The sequence below is a fragment of the Antechinus flavipes genome, chromosome 1 (assembly GCF_016432865.1).
Source record: "Antechinus flavipes isolate AdamAnt ecotype Samford, QLD, Australia chromosome 1, AdamAnt_v2, whole genome shotgun sequence".
In the NCBI taxonomy this organism is placed as follows: Eukaryota; Metazoa; Chordata; class Mammalia; order Dasyuromorphia; family Dasyuridae; genus Antechinus; species Antechinus flavipes.
In genome coordinates this window covers 448,631,337-448,649,912 of record NC_067398.1, presented here as the reverse complement: position 1 = coordinate 448,649,912, position 18,576 = coordinate 448,631,337, and positions in this window count along the sequence as shown.

The window sequence follows — 18,576 nt, the reverse complement described above, 5'->3', positions numbered from 1 at the left end:
CATTTCCTTATAAGGACAAAAAGGAAAAAAATGTGCAGCCATCCAGGCCCTTAATATATGCAAACGTGCAATGAATACTTCTCTTCTCAGGCAGATGGAACCTAATCAGTTACATTTATATCTACCACTACCCCCAAATACACACATGTACATAGTCCATTGTTTTGTACAGACTTTATAAATATGCACTGGATTAAAGGGGTTAGGAAAGCATACAGGGAAGGCAAGTCTCCTGATGACTACACACAATTTCTGTGACTTACAGCTATATAAGTCTAGGGCATGTAAGGATACAGCTAACTGGAGGTTAGAGGCAGAAAAATGATCATATTCATATTTATATTAATTACCATTTTAAAATGTTGCTCTGGGTCATATGAGTGTGAACACTTAAATGGTTAGGGAGAAAAGGGGAAAAGGGAGGAAGGAACAGCTTAGGCGTGTGGTAGCAATAACAGGGAGAGGATAAGTTTTTCCTGGGCCATCAGAAAGCCATCATTCACTTATGAGATAAGGATAACAGTTTTACCTAAGTGCCAGCATCTCTAGTCTAAAGAGAATCATGAGGAGTATTCACTTCAATAGATAGGTAAGTTAGGAAAGCCTTCAAAAGATAATAAGTGCCAACTTTTAAGCCATGACTACTCATGAAACTGTATGCCTTTTAACACCTGGATGAATCATCAATCTTGGGCAAGGGAAGAGACTGGCAACAAAGAAAGATCCTTGTAGAATATTTATTATACCCTTTCACCCTGGAAAAAGCAGTTGGAAGCCATATATATATATAAAATCATAAATCCTCTTAACATTATTGATGATTAAAGCTGTTAACTTCTGAGACTTCTGAATCTGTAATTTTAAAAATAGGCTGATAATTTTCTTTAGGTGAACTTTATATATATTGTGTTCTTTCTTTTAGATTAGTTATTTTTGTGATGGCAAAAAAATTAGAAATTGAAGGGATGCCCATAAGTTGAGGAATAGCTGGACAAGTTGTAGCATATGATTGTAATGGAATACTATTGTGTGATAAAGAATGACGAGTAAGATCATTTCAGAAATACCTGTAAGGATTTATATGATCTCATGCAAAGTGAAATGAGCAGATCCAGAATGTTGTATACAATAACAGCAATATTGGATAATGATCAAATGTGAATGACTTAGTTCTTGGAAGCAATACAATGATCCAAAACAATTCCAAAGGACTCATGATGAAAAAAAAGCTATCTACCTCCAAAAAAAAAGAACTGATGAAGTTTGAATTTGGACTGAAGTATACTATTTTTCACTTTATATTTTAATGGATTTTTTGTCTGTTTTCTTTCACAACAAAAACATACTTTTCATGAATGTACATGTAAAGCCTATATCAAATTACTTATAATCTCAGGAAAGAGTGATGGGAGGAAAAGGAGAAAATTTGGAAATTGGTTTCCAAAAACATACAAAGATTGTTTTCAACATTCAGCTTTGCAAAATTTTGTGTTTCAAATTTTTCTCCCTCTCCCTCCCCCTCCCTCTTCTCCAACAGAGCAAGCAATCTGAAAAAAATTAAACATGTGCAATTCTTCTAAACATATTTCCATATTCATCATTCTGTACAAGAAAAAGATGAAAGACACAAGAAAAGGAAAAAACAAGCAAGTAAACAATAAAAAAAAATAAAATAAAAAAAAATGAAAATACTGTTCATTGATCCACATTCAGTCTCTATAGTTCTCTTTCTGAATGCAGGTAGGCACTTTCCATCACAAGTCTTGCCTTGAATCACTTCATTTTTGAAAAGAGCCAAGTCCATTACAGCTGATCATCACATAATCTTGTTACTGTGTACAATGTTTTCTTGGTTCCAGTCACTTCATTCAGGATCAGTTCATATAAGTCTTTCCAGGTTTTTCTGAAATCAGCCTGCTCCTCATTTCTTATAGAACAATAATATCCCATTTCATTCATATCCATAACTTATTCAGCTATATCCCAACTAATGGGCATCCATTCAATTTCTAGTTCCTTGCCACTACACAAAGGGCTGCTACAAATATTATTATGCAGGTGAGTTCTTTTCCCTCTTTTATGATATTGGGATATTGACCCAATAGAGACATTACTGGATCAAAATCACAGTTTTAAGTCCTTTGGGCTTATGGAACTCTACTTTAAAAAAAACATTAAATATTGTTTTTACATGTAATTAGGAAAAAACAAAATATTATTCAAATTCCATTACAAAAAAAATAAATTGGTGCTTTACTTCTTAAGGCATTAGATGTATCCAAAGATTAGGAGAAAGAGTCATTAAAAGAAGGATAGTATCCAGAGTTGGCAAGGGAATACTACAGTTATCCTCTACCCTGGTCAGACTACATCTGAATTATTGTGTTTAGTCTGGATACCACATTTCAGGAAGGACACTAATAAACTAGAAAGTAACCTTTGTGAGAGTGAGTAGGATGGCCAAAGTTCCTGACATAAGACTATGTAAGGATCAAATAAAGAAATTAGAGATCAGAAATGTTTAGCCTAAATTGGAGATTATTGAGTCATGATAACTGAAAGTAAGTGTAGAGGGTAGAGTGATAGACTTGGATCTCAGAAAGTCTGGATTTAAAGACATTTTCATACTGAATGGGCGACCTTAGGCAAATCGGTCAACAACTTTTGACCTTAGTTCCTTATGTGCAAAACAAGGAGGTTGGAAAAAAGTCTGGATCTAAATCTATGATCCTATTAATCTTTTCCAGTATTTAAAGAGCTGTCATGCAGGGAAAAGATTAGACTCTTAGTTCCAGTAAGCAGAAATAGAAGCAACAGAAGTAAAAGTCTCAGAGACAGAGTTCAATGTAAGAAAAACTTCCTAAAGTGAAGCTGTCCAAAAGTAGAATGGACTGCCTCTCTTGGAAATGGTTTCTCCAGGGAAGTTTTCAAGCAGAGGCTGCATGAGCACTTGATGATTATCTCATAAAAGGGATTCTTGCTTGGGTAGATATTGGACAAGTGTGTCCCTAAAGTCCCTTTCAAATGTGAGATCTGTAATTCTGTGAAGACCACACATATTCCCTATGTTGCAATCTAAGCTAAATTTGGTCCTGTCAAAGCAGATTCAAGGTTTTTGTTGTTGTTGTTGTTGTTGTTGTTGTTGTTTTAAAATGCAAATATTATGGAAATGCTTGTTTTCTTTCTTAAGTTCAGAATAAGATAAATAGAAATTTTAAAATGTAACAGAAAAATAAATAAAATTAAATACAAACTACATTTGGTCTTTGTGAAACATAAAATATAATTAAAATGTTTTTATATTCACAGTATAAAAGCAAAAAATGACAGAAGAAAAAATATAAAACCCTACTCTTATGAAGTTAGGAACTAAATGAAGTATTCTGAAGGCATCTCTGGAAAACATTCTGACTTCCTGCTTCTGGGTCAATACTTTTACACGTCAAACAACCAGGATGTGTGATAATTAATTAAGTCTGAGTAGAAAGATTGCTAAGAAACAGTGAGGTCCTCTTGAAATTAGGTAATCTTGATTTGTTAAGGATCCCTAGACAGAACAGTCATGTGATTTCCTTTAATAATGTTCAGCAGCAAGAATGTAGGAAAAGAGAAGGTTGATAGTGGGGGTAATCTAAGATTGGGATTTGCCAAGTAATCAATAAAACAAAAGATTCAAGGAGAGAAGATGATATAAAGTTGAATTGGTTAACTAAAGAATTGATTGAACTCTTGATTGAAAAGCGAGAAAAGTGAGACCAAAGCAGGAGTAATGGACTAGGACATGAGGAAGAGGTCAAATGAATAAAGAATATGATAAAAAAAAAAAAAAAAAAAAGTTTAGGAGGAATGAAAAAAAAAAGGGATGAAAGAATAAGATGTTTCAGTCTAAAGAGGAATTTGAGAGTTCTGTTAATAAAGATCAAACAGTTATTGGGGGTGAAGAGATTAAAATTATTGACAGATTGTGAGAATTGAGGAAATTTAAGAACTGTTAGATCAGGATGTTTGAAAAAATACTTGCTTTTATATAGATATCCCTAAGTATCAGGGTAGTGTAGGAGTAGAACTGTTTTTTCACTTAATAATATTTTATTTTTTCTAATTGCACATAAAGATAATTTTTGACATTCATTTTTATAAGATTTTGAGTTCAAATTTTTTCCTCCTTCTTTCCCTTCTCTCTCCCTTCTTCAAAACAGCAAGCAATCTGATATAAATTATGCATAGACAATCATTTAAAACATATTTCCACATCAGTTATATATTGTTAAAGAAAAATCAGTACAAAGAATGAGAAAGAAAAAATCCCCCCCAAAAGTGAAAATTATATAATTCACAGTCTCCATAGTTCTTTCTCTGGATATAGAGGACATTTCCATCCTAAGTGTACTGGAATTGTCTTGGTTCATTGGACTGCTGAGAAGAGCTAAGTCTATCAGTTGATCATCACACAATCTTGCTGTTATTGTGTACAATTTTTTCCTGCTTGGAGTAGGATTTTTAATGGTATTTTAATTTTGAAATTTAAACTATATGTAAAAACAATTTTTAATATTTATTTTTTAAATTGAGTTTCAAATCTCCCCTCTCCTTCCTTCTCTTGAAGACAGTAAGCAATATGATATAAGTTATATATGTGCAATCATGTAAAGTTTATTTCCATATTAGTCATGTTGTAGAAGAAAAAACAGAACAAAAGGGGGAAAAAACATGAAAAAAAATAACAAGGTGAAAATAATATGCTTTGATCTGCATTCAGTGGAGTGGAGTTAATCAATAACCCTATTTATGTTCTATGAACATCTATGAACACTGTGTCAGGTAGTATGTATAAAGCCAGGTGCTCAATTCCTTGAGAAAAGAAGAAGAATCACCTGTGGACAAGAATATCATAGTAACCAAGATTTGGATAGGGTGATATAGACTAATGAAATGTATTTCAGAAATGGAAAGGTCACTCAGTGTAGTGGTAGTATGAAGGGGCAACAAAGAATAAGATATAATTCCATCTCTCTTCCTGGATTGATGCATCATGGGCTTTAAAAAAGAAGGTAATTCAATTCTGGATAATATGACCAAAGATGTGATACCTTTTGATAGGATTTAGATTTTCCTGAGTGCAAGAAGATAGAAGGAATGCAATAGGAAGAGTTAAAACACAATGTTAAAAACAAAATGTGGTTTCCAAAGTGTGGGGGAGAGAGAGAGAGACAGAGACAGAGAGAGAGAGAGACAGAGAGAGAGACAGAGAAAGGGAAGGAGGGAGGGAGGAAGGGAGGAAGGAAAGGAGGGAAGAAGGAGAGACAAAGAAAGGGTAGGGCTGAAGTGGATAAGGGTAAAGGACCAAAGCTGTCATTAGGTTAAGGAATTTTTCACTGAGACAACCCAATTAAAGTGGTCATTAGAGAACTTTCAAAAGATATGAATAAATAATTTACAAAGAATAATCAAAAATGAAGATTTATTTGTAGCTAAGCAAATTACTTATATATTGCTGATAGAATTGTAAGGTTTTTTTAAGGAAGTTGTTGAAAAAATTTTAAAATACAATCTGGAGGACAAAATGCACAGAAATGATCAAATGCTTTAAATAAGTAATTTCCTTTCAGGAATATAGTTTTAAAGTGTTATAATTTTTTAAAGAGGTATCTGCATATCAGAATTATTTGTAATTGCAAAGCACTATTTTAAAAAACCCTAAATATCTAAGAGATAATGAATGACTAAATAACTTAGGGCATAGCAATGTAATAGAAGACTATAGTGTTTTTGATAAAGATAAATGAGGAATATTAAGATTTGTAGAAAATACAGTTATTGTTCAATAGTTTCAGTTGTGTCCAACTCTTCATGATACCATTTGGGGTTTTCTTGGCAAAGATACTGGAGTGGTTTGCTATTTCCTTCTCCAGATCATTTTACAGATAAGGACATTGAAGCAAAGAAAATGAAATGACTTGACCAGGTTTATAAAGCTAGGAAGTGTCTGAGGCCAGGTTTGAACTCACAAAGATGACTCTTCCTGACTCCAAGTCTGGCACTATATCTATTGTGCCACCTAGCTGCCCTTATGTGAAGTAGCTAGCATGAAAAAAAAAAAAAAAAAAAAACACAGAAGCAGAGCAGTAGACAGACTGTGACTGTATTAAATTAATATATACATAAATATAGAGATGGATGAACAGAGAGTAGGAGTGATACAGAAGAAATAAACTAACAAGCTGTTATGAACATATTGCACATAGAAATTGTTTAAGTGAAAATAGTGATAAATGTATGTTTATTTGTCTTTTGTTATTGTTTGAAGTTAAATGTATAATCAATTATTTTGAAATAAAAAGAAAGATAAACCAAGACCTGGGCTTAAAGCCCAGAATTTAACTTGATCAGTGGGACAATTTAACTTCCATAAGTACATCATAAAATAACTAAGTGAATATTGAAAACTCCCTGTTTAGAGTTGCAAGTATGAGACTAGATTCTGGTTAGTTGGCATCTGATTGTGTTTAGTTCTTGTTGAAGAAACAGTTAAGTGGACAGTGGGGGTAGGGAGGTGGTAACACTAACCATGATACCCTCCCTGAGAGCTTGACAGTCTGTCAGCAAGCTCTGACAAGGCACAAGGAGATTGGTTTTAGGAAAGTAGCCAACCCTACAGGTGTTTATGGTATGTTGTGAGGCACAAAGAATGAAAGATTTTATCTAGTGACAGACAGCAAGCTCACATTTGCCAAGTCTGTTTGGGGAGGTCTTTGAGTTAGAAGTTTGAATTTATTCTCTGGTACAGGACAATTTGTTCCTTCTCATTCTCACGTGGAATTGGGAGAGGAGTGTTCACCGGTATTTCCAACATATAAATGATAAGAGACTATGACTAACCCACTTCAATAGATAGGTACTTTCCCCAGGTTTTGGTTAAGATTCTATGATAAAAGAAAATATTTGCATTGCATCCTTTCTGTGCACTAAAAAATGTGGACCGAGCATTAAATACACAGGAAGCTCAGATGTCATGAGATAATATTCCATGAGAGGTGGGGGAAAGGGTGAGGAATTACTGAGAAATGCAAGTTGTTGCCAAAGAGAGGGAATCCCAAAAGTATAATTTTCTTAAGATAACTTTTCCTCCTAGAAGTTTTCTTTAGCTGGAAGATAAAAGTTTCACTTTGATGTAACATCAAGTTAAAGACCTTTGCATATTGATGTTGCCAATCCTTCCTTCAAGTTGATAAATGCAACATTCTTGCAATTTGGAGCATAAAACTCTGTTGAAAGAATAACAAAGTAATCAAAAACGACTGATGATTTGGCAGTGATTCACTATCACCTTACCAATGTCTAATCATCTAGAGAATGTTCTTAAGAACATTTATTGGTGCTTTACCTGTCACTCCCTTTAACCCTCAAGCGCTCAAATTAATTTTCATCTCTTTTTCATGTGGATATTTCATCTAACAATGCAGATCATGATCCATCTGTGCCTGCCCATCTGGGGAGAATTATATCATCCCCTAAATCCATCATTGGAGTCCTCCCAGTGTTGGAGCCTTTTTTGTTTTCTCTGGACCTGTGCAGGTTACCTGGACTCTCATCATCTTATCAACTTATCAGGTTTTTTTTTCCTATCATACAATTTAAAAGAAACAAAAACAAAAGCAAAAAACCTTTTACTATGGTCCTTCTTTTAAGTTTCTCATTTACCTGTTAAAAGTTACTATGTGCATCTTTGTTGCCCTTTGAATACTGCTCTTTTTTAATTCTTCGGAGACTGGAACATTCCCTGATTCATAGCTTATGTAAAACTACTGATAGACTATTCACATGAAGAAGTACCTTTGTTTACAAGAAGTTTGGGATTATTAATGTTTTTAAGCTTTATTAATTTTGTTAATTATATGCAATCCTTTTAAATATATTTCCATATTTGCCATATTGTGCAAGAAAAATCTTATCAAAAGGGAAAAAAACCATGAGAAAGAAAGCAAACAAACAAAGGTTTGGTCCACAGTCTCCATAGTTTTCTTTCTGATTGCAGATGGCATTTTTCATTCCAAATTTATTGGAATTTCCTTAAATCACCACATTGTTGAGGAGAGGCAAGTTCATCACATATATTTGTTATTTTTCCATTAATAAGCTCCTACCTTCTTTCTCTCTACTATCTCAGGAGGAAAAAAGATGGAAAAACAAAGTCCCTGCATCAAACATACATAGTCAAGCAAAACAAATCCCTACATTAGCCTTGTTCAAATATGAAGGTCTTGCTATGTACATATAGTACATCATTTCCCTTCCAGAAAGTGGACAGCTTTCAAAATCATTAGTCCTCTGGAATCACTATGTGGATAAGATTTTTTAAGTCCTTCAGAATAGTTCATTTTTACAGTGTTGTTGTTAGAGTATAAATTGTTCTCCTGGTCCTGCTCACTTCATTATCCATCAGTTCAAAATGGAGTTCAAGAGACTCTCCCTTTTTCTACCTCGTTTTCATTCGTTTTGGTTTCTAACTGTATACCTTAATTATGTAAAATGATAATGTACCCCCTCTTTCTTTTTCCCCTGATATATCTTTACCTTCTCTCCCTACTTTCCTTTCTTTTTTTAACATCATAGTATGACAAAAAAAAATCACTCATGGGTCCTTTATTTCATTTGATTCCCTCTGGCTCTGACACTATGGTTTTTACTGGATACCTGGATAATTCCCACCTTCTTCGTTAGAATTCAATCATTTCATCTCTATAAAGTCTCTGATTGCTAGCTTGTTTTTACCTGTTTGTATGTTTTTCTTACTTCTGTGTTCATAATTCAGTTTTCTACTCAGCTCCACTCTTCCTTTTATTTATAAATTAAAGGTCCATTTTCCCCTTATATGATCACAATCATATTTTTTACTAGGTGTTTTTTTTTAACTAGGTGAATTTTGTTGTTGTTGTAAGCCTATTTCTTTTGATTTTTGAAGTATTATATTATAAATGTTCTACTTTATACTGGAAGCTGTAAATCTAGTTAGACAACCAGTAAGCATACTTACTATGTGCCAGGCACTAAGGATGTAAAGATTGTTGTTTGTTCTTCATTCTTGAAGAGGATCGTGACAATAGGGTGATGTTATAACATGCAAATGAAGTGGACTTAAGTGAGGGATTTTTGTGCAAGGTTGCCTGCCTCACTTTCCCCTCCAGAGCTATATGGGTCCAGTAGTAAGATATAGATGAAGACAAGTAGAGATGGCCTAGTATGCAATGTAAGGCAAAAAAGACAGTCCTCATCACAATCTAACAAAGGAAACAAATGCAAATAAATATGTACTCGTGAAATCTATATACAGGATAAAAAGGAAATAACCAATGGAGGGAAGACACTAGAAGTAAGAAAGATTGTGGGGAAAGTTTCCTATAGAAATTAGGATTTAAGTTGGGATTTAAAGGAAGTCAAAGAATTTAAGAGTAGAGATGAGAAGGGCAAACATTCCAAGCATGGGGAATAGCCAGTCAAAATGCTGGAGCTGGAAGATGGAATGTTTTGTGAGAGAAATGGTAAGCCCAGTGTCATTAGACTGAAAAGTAGTAGGGATGGTAGGAACAAGGTAAAATGTAAGAAGACTGGAAAAGTGTATGTTGTGGGAGGGTAGATTTGAACTTCAAACAAAGGATTTTTTATTTAATCCTAGAGGTCATAGGGAACCACTGGAATTGAGACAGAGAGGGGGAAGACATGGAGGACTGGCACTTTAAAAAAAAATTACTTTGGTGCCTTAGTGGAGGGTGGATTAAAGTAGAGAAAAATTTGTGGCAGGCAGGAAAACCACAAGGCTGTTATAATAGTCCAGATATGAGGTGATGATAGACTGTTCCAGAATGGTGACAGAATCAAAGAAAAGAATGGGGTGCTTTCATAAAAACACATTTAAGTTTATTTTCTTTTGTACATGTTAATTACTTCTTTCTTATTGCCCTCTCCCATAGAATATAAGCTCCCTAAAGACAGGGACACTTGTATTGTACCTTAGCACTAGCACAGTGCTTCATGTGTGGTGCTTAATAAATGTTTGTTGATTTGGGGGAAAAAAAGAATGGGGTGCTTTATGAAAAATGCTATAAATGTGAAAGTAAGAGACCTTGCCAGCAGATTAGAAATGGGGGAGTGGAGAGCAGAGATATCGAGGTGTTGAAGACAGTACCACTTTGGTTGAGAACCTGGAGGCCTGGAAGGATCATGGTGCCCTTGATTATAATCAGGAAGGGTTTGAGGGAGAAAATAATGAGTTCAGTTTTGGATATGTTGATTTAACTTGACTACAGTCATATCTGTAACTCTATATCTATCTCATTGTCCAATCAACAGTATTTAGTTAAAATATACATTTACTTGTAAGAAGGAATAGAGTTTTACTAGGACAACAAAAATGGTGGCAGAGGAACCTTGACCTCTCCCAAATTAGTGCTGTGGTCCTTCTATGAAGGCAGTCTATAGCATAGTGTGGGGAATTGTGCTGTGTGTCTTGGGTGTCTAGAGGGCATATCAATAGTAAGGAAATCATGGATCTCTGCAGTTAGCTTATTTCAGTTCTTCAGTGCCTCCGTAATATTACTAATTTGAATATTCTCTCCATGGCAATCCATTTTCACCTTCTGAAACTGTGTGATTCTTATCTATGTTCTTCCATATCCCCAACAGAGAAATTAGTAATAATAATAGTAATAAATATAAAATGAATTTCTAGATTTTACTTTTGCTTTGAAGTTTTAAAGTTTTTGTACATATTTTGTCTCATTTAATCCTCACAATAATCTTGAGCTATAAGTACTATTATCCTCCTTATTTTACAAATCGGGAAAATGAATCTGAGAGATGTTAGGTGACTTGTCCATGAGGAAAACAGACTGAGGCAATATTTGAACTCAGACCTTCTCAAATCCCAAGAATCATCTTTCTTCCACTACTCTAGGGACTATCTTCCTTATAACATTTTGTATGCCATTGAAACACTTGGGATGTCTTTCTTTTATCCCTCCCTCCTACTGCAAATCCAGTCCATTTCCTTTAATGGGCATGTATTTGTTGTGGTGGAGGAGGGAATAGATCACTGAATCTGGAATCAGAAAAACGTAAGTTCAAAACTTAATAGTTCCACAACTCAGTCACCTTTCTTACTGCAAATCTACAACCTGTTTATAGTTCTTAAAATTGATGGGTAACTTATTTTGATGTGTTTATTTTTAAGAGTTGTTGCTGTTTCTCAGTCACATTTTCCTTAGAGCAATGGCAGATTGTATCTGGTCTGAGTCCAGTGCAATTGGACTCGGGTTGATAGGCAAGGAGTAATTATAACTGCTCTAGTTCACTCCCAGTGTATGGCAAATGGTGGTGGTGTTTAATTTGACTCTTCAAGACTCCATTTGGAGTTTTCTTTGCAAGGAGGTATTTGTTATCTCCTTTTCCAGCTCATTGAGTGAAACAGGATTAAGTGACTTACCTAGGGTCATACAACTAGTAAGTATCCAAGGCAGTATTTAAATACAGGTGCTCCTGACTATTCTGTTCACTGCTCCATTTAAGAAATGCTTGTTGATTGATTGAGAGATTATTGGTGCTCTTCCTTCCAGAGAGACAAGTGATTAAGAATCCTAGATTTATAGAACCAATTCTGCTTTTAAATATTTCACAAAGAAATTATACAACTTCTCTAAATAATTCACTGGAGGATAAAAATCAGGATATTCTTCTTTAAGACAAATTAAATCAATTCCTGCCAAAGCATCCATCCATTTCTGTTCCCAGAAGACAACAACCTATTACAAGGCTCTTTAAAGCCTTCTTTCACTGAACTGAAGATTATTACTGGACTTCCTTCTGACTTTCTCTTCTCTAAACCAAATAATCTCAGTTCCTTTCATCTTTACTTAAAGGTTACATTTTCCAACCCATTTATTATCTTGGCAGCTTTCCTATGACACTTTTTATTATTTCTTCATATCCCCTCTTAAGTTTTAGAGTTTAGAAGAGACCATGGTATGTTAAGGATGTGACCATAGCCTTATATGAATAACAGGCATCTCAAACTTTTCATCTTTTTTAAAATTTTGGTTTTTAATTATTTATTTATTTTGTAGTATTTTATTTTTCGGAATACATGCAAAGATTTTTTTTAACATTTACTTTTGCAAAACTTTGTGTTCCGAATTTTTTCTCCCTCTCTTTCCCCCTCCCCTTCCCAAGATAGCAAACAATCTGATAAAAGTTAAACATGTGCAATTCTTCTAAATATATTTCCATATTCATCATGCTGTACAAGAAAAAACAGATCAAAAGTGAAAAAACACTAGAAAGGAAAAAAAACAAGCAAACAAACAACAATAGTCTCTATAGTTCTCTCTCTGGATGCAAATGGCTCTTTCTATTATGTCTATTGGAGTTTCCTTGAATCATCTCATTATTGAAAAAACCAAATCTATCATGGTTGATCATCACATAATCACATAATACATTCTCTAATTCCATTTGCTTCACTTAACATCAGTTCATATAAGTTTTTTCAGGCTTTTCTGAAGTTAGTCTACTCATCATTTCTTATAGAACAATAATATTCCATTACATTTATATTACTATTACTTATTCAGCCATTCCCCAACTGATGAGCATCCATTCAATTTCAAGTTCCTTGACACTACCAAAAAAGGCTACCACAAACATTTTTGCAAAGTAAGTCCATTTTACCTCTTCTGTGATCTTTTTGGGATACAGAACCAGTAGAGACACTGCTGGATCAGTGATTATGCATAGTTTGTACAGTTTAATAACCTTTTGGGCATCGTTCCAAATTGCTTTCCAGAATGGTTGGATTATTTCACAACTACACCAACAATGCATTAGCGCCCCAGTTTTCCCACATCCCCTCCAACATTTATCATTATATTTTCCTGTCATCTTAGCTAACCTGAGAAATGAGAAATGGTGCCTCAAAATTATCTTAATTTGCATTTCTCTAATCAATACACAGTTTTCATCTTAATTCCCAAGCCTATCAGGGTATGTTGGTGAATCCTTGTACTGAGCTAAAGAAATTGCACAATATACTCTGTGCCTATCCATCCCAAACCACTCTACCATTTGTTCCTATCCTAACTACTCTGAAGGTAGACTGGAAGAGACTTGGGAGAAATCAACCCAGAATTGGCATAAATAAAAAATCTGACTTAGTCATAGATTGGTCACAATAGTGGTCTTTAGGAGACAAATGAGATTCTTGAAACTCCCTACAAAAACAAAGCAGATTCAGTTCAATTCAGCAACCAAAGACAAAGCAGAACAACATAGCACTGAAGATTTCCAAACCAAGAAAACTTGTGTTCAAATCCCAAATCTGATATGTAATGGCTGTGGGATCCTCCTGAATGACTCTGGTAGCCTCCCAGAGTACACCTTCTACATTGAAAAGAGTTTCCTCACTGAGGAGTGACCTACACCAAAGAGATCAGAGGTCCTGATGCTACTTGCTGGAGGTTCATTGTGCTCGGTAGGTACAGGAGATAGCTTTTTAATCTCTTCTCCAACACTTTTTGGAGAAAATAGTCAAAGGCCAAAGGACATGCCCAATCCATGGATCCAGAAGGAATTAATTAGATAGTGAAGAGTAATAAATGGCTATTCATTAGCCCTGCAAATCTTATCATTTTTAGAAGCTTATGTCTCAGTTTGTCACAGTAAAGCAATAGTTATGCTACTACATCCTGTTTTAAGTCTATCAATGAATGCTTGCAAGTCTTTTGTATTTAGCATTTCTTTTACAGAAAAGAAATAGATAGCTACCCTATATGCCTGATCTACAGTATACTTTGAGTAACTTTTCTCTTCTCTCCTTCAGCAGACCCTATTCATGAGCCAAAATCAAAATTTTAAGTAATTTCCCTGAGTCTTTGTGAAGATGGTAAAGAGCCAAAGAGTACAAGAAATAGAGTCTACCCTTTTTTAGGTGGTTAGAACTCTCTAAAACTAAACATAATTTATGCATGTATAGATCCAGAGCTGAGAGAGGCCCCTTAATGAAGAGAAAAGAGAAATGTCCCAGGTCCAGGGACCTATCAATTATTCATATTGTTATGGCATATTGTATAGAAAGATCATTTCAACACCATTTCATTGCCCCCATGATCTATTGGTATGCTAGAAGGAGCAATGGGGACTCTTGAAAGATTCCAGTGACCCATTAGCTCATTTTGGAAGCCAGATATATCAAATAGTAGACATTTTACTTCATTCAAAATTTATCCTGCCACTTTAACCCCCTTTGAAAATACAACAATGTCAGTTTTCTACTGAACTTATTTATTTCAAGGATCTATGGGGCAGCGAGATGGCACAGTGGATAGACTGAAGTCAGGAAGACCAGAGTTCAAATCTAGTCTCAGACACTTAATACTTCTAGCTGTGTGGCTATGGGCAAGTCACTTCACTTCAATTGCATCAGCAAAATAAAAAATTAAAAAAGAAAAAAAGGATCTATGATTTCACTAGTTCCCCATTTAGGCAAATCACAACTTCTGTAACTTAGTAGCCTATTTTCAAGAGCTTCCATTCTCAGAAAACTCATTACCCTAAGGCCATTTTCAGAAAACTCATTACCATACTCAGAAAACTCTTTTTTTTTTGCTGATCTTTATCTTGGAATTTCACTCAGAAAACAGACATGCAGTCCATCACCAGGTCGGCATTCAGACCCTTTCCAGCCAGGTAGGACCTCCTCTCTACTTTCATGAACTCTTGAAAAGGAAAGATCAACTCTGTGCCATGATGAGTCAGTGGAAGAGAGCTTTAGTGGAAGTTGCTACTGAACATAGTGGAAAATTGCTTTATCAGTCTTCCTACACATGGGTTATAGATTCAGTCATGTCAACAGCTACCTCCTGCTTCAGCTCGAAGATGAACTCTGATGAAAAAGTCAGAGAAAGAGCTGAACAAGAGGTTGCAGAGATGCAGATAGGAATGGGACTTCCACTTTATCTTTGCATTTAAGTTACTAATAATGTGTTACCTCTTTGTAGAGTAGTTTATATGATTATGGGATGCCAAGAATGACATCAACGTCTATTAAAAACCTAATGTTTCACCTTTGCAATTATAAACATTAACATTGCTTAGTTTCCAGATATAAACTCAGAGTCATTCCCAGGTTGAATGTAGTTTTTTCCAAGAAAGTTGGTGTTTCTGTAATGAAATTTACCTAATTAATCTTTTTAAAGAAGAAAGGAATTCAAAGACGACTGTTAACAAAATCCCCAGTTTTTCTCATGTATGCAGTGTGCCAGCACTGTCTACGTTCATTTTGGTAGAGACTACACATTCCAAATAAATCTTGGCTAAGCTTTATAGACAGTTTCTCTGCATGGTTGGGCTTGCTAGCAGTCTAAGTTAGTCACATAAAAACTTCCCTAGAGGCCCTGAGTACACACCACCCTCCCTCCCCAAATTCTATGGTTCATCCATTCTGGCCTACCTGCTTTTCCTCACAGATGACACTCCTTTTGCCTTGGCACTGACTTTCCCCTCAGCCTGAAATACACTCCCTCCTCCCTTCTACCTCTTGGAATTCCTGGTTTCCTTCAACTGAATAGTCAAGTTCCACCTTCTACATGATATCCTTTCTACTCCCCTTAATGATAGACCCCCTCCTTTCCAAAATTTTCTTGTAGTCTTTTTGTATATATTTATATGTACTCCATTCAAATGTAAACTCCTTAAGCATAGAGTATTTTATTTGGTCTTTGTATCCTGAGTTTAGCATGTTGCTTAAAATGTACTAGGAAAGTCACAAAGATCTATTGATTGATTGCTTATAATCACCATGGACCCCAATCAAGAGAATGACTGAATGTGGAAAACATATTGACTATACCTTTTTGAATCCCACAATGACTTTCTTTTCATTAGAACTATGGGGAAAAGACAATGCATTAGGATCTAGAAGAGCCAAGCTCTTTAGAATGGCTTTTAAAATGCATCAAAAAAAAGTAATGATAAAGAAAACCAAAGAAAAGAGTTATAAAGTCCTCTATATATTACAGAATTACACAAAAAGTCTTCCAGAATCCTGCAGAAACTGAGAGGAGACTCAAGTAGATAAGTGAACAGTAAAACACAAACTCAGAGCAGGGAACAGGGCCAGATGAGCACAATAGTCTCTCAATGACCTGTGGCCAGGCAGGCTAGAGGGAGATATAGTAGGAGACTGAGTCATACCAAAGCTTGGAAAATGCATGTCAATCCCAAACCCCATTCTTTGCTCTCTCAGAGCCCTGCAATTCTTTCAGCCCTCAGGCCCTTCTCAGGCCATTACCCCTATATTGGCCCTTCCTAGTCTTAGTGAAGCAGCTAAACTCTATACTGTCACCTCCTCTATAAGTCCTTCCCTCTAGTTCTGTCACAAATCTTACTGTGATTTACTCCCATCATCTCTAACTTTGTTCTACTCACATGCTGCTGAATGAAGTTAGAGAAACTCACAAGACCGTATTTTCTGGATCTAATACAAATTTATGTTACATAATCTCAACTGGGCCCTCACTATGGCAGGGCAATCCTATTATACCTCCTTAATGTACTCACTTTCCCAATCATCACAATGATTTTTCCAAATATTTTCTTCTCTTCAAACTTCCCCATGGCTCCCCCTTTCTCCACTCTCTCAGATGAAAACCTTGCCTCACATAATTCAGTGAAAAAAATAGTAAAGCCATTCACCAAGAACCCCTCTTCTCTCCTCCACATCCCACATCAATCAGATACTTTCCTACTACTATCTCTGTCTCACAGAAAGAGATGACCATTTTTCTGGCAAGCTCTTCCACACACACAAATGATTCCATTCCATCCCATCCTCTCAGCAGATTGCCTACTCTACCATTATTCTCACTTATCTGCAATCTCTACCTACTGAATGTTTCTCTACTGCCTACAAACATGCCCATATCTCCCCCATCCTCAAAAAACTCTTACTTGATCCTTCCATTCCTGCTCACCATATCTCTCCTTTCTTTTGTGGCTACTCCTTGAAAAGGCTGCCTGTAATTGGTATTTTTATTCTTTCCTCTCTCTTTTTTTCTTAACTCTCTATACTCTGGCTTCCAACTTCATCATTCAATTGAAATTATTCTCTCCAAAGTTCTTAATGATATCTTAATTGCAAAATCTATTGGCCTTTTCTCAATCCTCATCATTCTTAAAAACTTTGACATTGTCAATTGCCCTCTTTTCCCTGATTCTCTCTTCTATCTAAGTTTTTGTGGTACTTCTTTCTCCCATTTTTCTTCCTCCCTGTCTGATTGCTCCTTTTCAATCTCTTTTGCTGGTTTTCATACAGATCATGCCTACTAATCAAATGTATCCCACCAAACTCAGATCCTTTGAAATCTGATAGATTCTAAAACATATCATTTTTTTTCTCAAAATTATTTCACCTGGTAATCTCACAGATTCAGTTATCATCTCTATACTAATGAGTCTCAGTTCTACTTATCCAGACTCAAATTTCCAATTGACTAGCAGAAATCTTGAACTAAATGTTCCATGTATATCTTAAACTCAACATGCCCAAAACTGAACTTATCTTTCTCGTTCTTTTTAAATTCACTATTACTGCACCACCTTTATCCCAGTCACTTGAGCTCATCCTCATTTCCTCATTATCTTTCTCCATATCCAATCTAGTGCTATAAGCATAAATAGGATCAACTCACTCATAAAACAGAAAAAGTAGTAAAAAAATAAATTAGAATCCAAGAACATGTTGCTTATAAGAAATACATTTGAAACATAAAAACTTACATGTAAAATTAGGAGTTCAAATTATATGAGCATGCATACACACATACATATACACACAAATGGTATAGTATGTAAATATTTAAAGAAAATTTTTATCAAATTGCAGGGTGAATTAAATAGAAGAAAACCTCAAATTTATCCCTTTCAGACCTAAAAAGAAGAGATAAGTTAAATATCTGAATAGAACTTTAGAACATTTTGAGATTTTGGTGGCTATTAATTAGAAAAAGAAAGGAGTTGGCAGTTTTTTTCTCAGATATATTTTATTAATTTCCTTGAGAGAAGAATCTATTTAATTTTTTGTTTTGTAACCTCATCATCTAGCACAATGCTTAGCACATGATAACTGCTTAATAAATGCTTGTTGATTGATTACCTACAGAAGTTCACTGATACCTACTCAACTCTTAAAGTGCAGATGGCATGTAATTTTGGACAGGTCTATGGGACTGATAGGAATTTGTAGATGAAATATGTTATAAACACCCTATCACTTAACTAACATTCTCCTCCAAATTCCTATGAAGTTGCTATACTGGACTGAGTATCGCCCTCATACATGACAAAAATATGGCATAGGTCTCTGCTTAAATCTTGATCGCCTTCTGACATATTGTAAGCCCAGGCCTGAATCTGTCCTATAGTGATTTCACTTTAGAACAATCAGGTCTGTAGGTACCTGGAGAAGAAGGGTTCCTTGGAATACATTACCCCAGAACTGAGGGACTATTATATCAGCAGAATGGAAACTTT